This window comes from Paramisgurnus dabryanus, chromosome 2 (assembly GCF_030506205.2).
Source record: "Paramisgurnus dabryanus chromosome 2, PD_genome_1.1, whole genome shotgun sequence".
NCBI classification, from domain to species: Eukaryota; Metazoa; Chordata; class Actinopteri; order Cypriniformes; family Cobitidae; genus Paramisgurnus; species Paramisgurnus dabryanus.
Window position 1 is genome coordinate 37,120,906 of NC_133338.1, and position 2,939 is coordinate 37,123,844.

Below are 2,939 nucleotides of genomic sequence, written 5' to 3' on the forward strand. Positions count from 1 at the left end.
CCTCCTTTGCAACAAAAACTCTTTCAGGAATATACACGGAGGTCATGCATTAGCTTTTTGAACAACATTTTGTGCAGCTGTATTTTTCAAGCATGGAGGAAAACTTTCAATTTTATTTTCATCATAAGCTGTTTTAATAAATGTCATTGTGACATCTCGCATGAGGCTTTGACTTGAACATTTATTTCACTTTATTACACGGCTCTCTGGAATGCTTGATTCTGATTGGTCAGTTGAGACATTTGCAGGTTCGTTCTTTTCAAATAATAACCGGTCCAAAGTAATAACGCATAGCCGGTACTACTTGTACGATTAAAATCGCTCCGCGCCAATAAAGATTACTAGCTGTTTAGCGCCATCTTGTGACAAACATTGGACAACCATAATTTTAACATGTACGGAAAAAACAAAACATTTAAACAGTGGATAGAAGAACGAACAACGACAAGACACAGAGAGCTTACTGAGACTGAACTTGACAAAATAGAGCATGACAGCTACGAAGCCAACACACAAAAAAATACAGAATGGGCATTAAAACTTCTCAAAGACTGGCTAAAAGAGAAAAAATTGAGACAGACAAGTATGAAGCAGAGGATCTTAATAAGGTATTACGATCATTTTATGAATCTGTGCAAAGTTTCGCGGAGGGATAAAAATGTTAATTTAAAACAAATATGCCAATAAAATGTTTCATATTCATGTCCAGTTTTTTTTCTTATGTGGCAAGTAGCCGTGTAATAAGCGGGATAATGTAGAGGCAGCCGGTAGTTATTGGGAAATAAGCCCCTTCAGTGTGATACAAGACCCTCCGCTTCGCGTCGGGTCCTGATCAAACTGTCGGGGCTTATTTCCCGATAACTACCGGCTGCCTCTACATTATCCCTTACTTGTAGAACATACAGAGACATTTATTGTATATTGCCATCAATCCCAAAATTACTATGATATGAATTTTGGTCAGTATCACCCAACCCTAGGTACACTTAAATGCTAGCAGGATTTTTACATAAAATCAACAACATTTGGTAGTAATATGCTATTTTAAGCCATTTCCTTTGAAAAGACACTGTTTTGATAGGCATGTCACATTCAAGACTTGGAAGTAAACGCCCACTACAAAGATTTGCTTACGTAATAAAATACTGCTGTGATGTATTCTGAGAACAGCATGGGTCATTTTGGTTAAAAACTTATCAGACAATGGCTAGAGGGCAAAGCAATATGGTAAACATGGTAAAAACATTGTTACTGGTGTGTTGCAACATTACTGTCAGATCCAATATAGTTTGCACTGCATCATCTTTTATTTACAGTCTGTGTCTTTTTTTAAAACTAATCTCCAGTAAAATTGAAGCGAACAAACAAACGGCCTGTCTTATGGAATCTGAAACCTTACAGGATGTTTTATAGTTCATTCACCTTTCATTTGATAGTTTTGCATTGGTTTGTTGTAAATGTAGTAATTAGAAAATGCCTTTCTTACAGTAAATGGCTTTACAGCTCTTCTAGTGTATTATAATAAAATAAGCATTTCAAGGTGAGCGATGATAATGCAGATGTGTTCTTCCTGCTTTTCAGTACATGAGGACGATAGCACTACTCAGCTTATTTTCAGCCCCACTTTCAGCTTGGAAGTGCTGGATATTGCCGCAGAGTGTCTGCTGTCTGAATACCCGAGAGCGTCTGTGGCCACTGCAGTGCTCTCACCCAGCATGGGTTATTTATGTCTTTGCTGCGAGAGGGTCAGTGCACAACGCGGGCCAAAGCTGAGCAAGAGGACTGAACCCAGAGATGGGGTTGTTGGTTTTGCCAGATACACAAGCTTTCTCATTCCCTGCTGACTAGTAAGATGACAGGTGAGGCGTATTTCTGCAGTGGGGTTTAATTTGTCAAAGACATCTCACTGGCAACGTTTGTGTGCCCAGCTGTGCGTGTTTGCGTGTATGCATATAGTGTGTAGGGTTATATTTTGAACAGAAACATGCATCCTGGTCCAAATATATCCTGGCATATTCTCAGGTGCATAGGCAGATCCACGGTATGTGCAGAGACGTACGAAAATTCAGCGAACAGAAGAAAACAAGGAATGGTAGTGCACACAAACACATATTCAATACAGAGGGGGATTCATAGAGAGTGGCAGTATATCAAAGCCAGTCTGATCCATCCCCAGCTGTCGGTTTCTAGGCAGTTTGGGTATGGCGTTCCCTGCTCTATCCCTACACTATTATGCTCTTTGATATCGGGGTAAAAGTCTAGATATTGAATTAATAGCATGTTGCATTACAACTCTCTGCCTTCTCTTATTTTTTCTTTCTTTATGCATTTGTCCTGCATGTGCAGGGGAGTTTTTCTCACCAAATTATTGAGAAGCTCCACAGCAGGCATCTGGAAAGGCCTTTAATGGGGGTATCGAGAGAGAGCTGGAGTGGTTTGTGTTTATGATGTTTTGTAATGGCTTCGGGGGTCCGGTAAGCCGCTGGAGTTGTGTTTTCCGTCCACGCTATATCTCTGTCTCCTAGTCCGCCCTCCCCCTGGCCCGGTGGGATTTGGAAAAGCACTCCGTTGAGGGCTCATCAACCGTTTGGCATTTGATCAATTCGGAGGTCCCTTTGTGCAGGTAACCCACAGATAAAAAAACATTGTTATCAGCAGAGGATCTGAGGCAGATAACAGGGTTTGAGAGGAAGAAAAGGAGAGAGAGGCGATGGGGGGCGTATGTGGAGACAGAGGGACAAGGAGAGATGCGGATAACGAAAGAGGGATGATGGGTGGAGTGACAAGTTGGAGGTCAACACAATGATATGAGCCTTTACAGCTGTCAGAGAGTTGAGAGTGAAAAGACTGGAAAATGGAATGGAAGATTGAGATAACAATGTAAATAGGGTAGCAAGTAGTTCATCATTGAAATTAGCAAATAACGTTTTACCAATTAA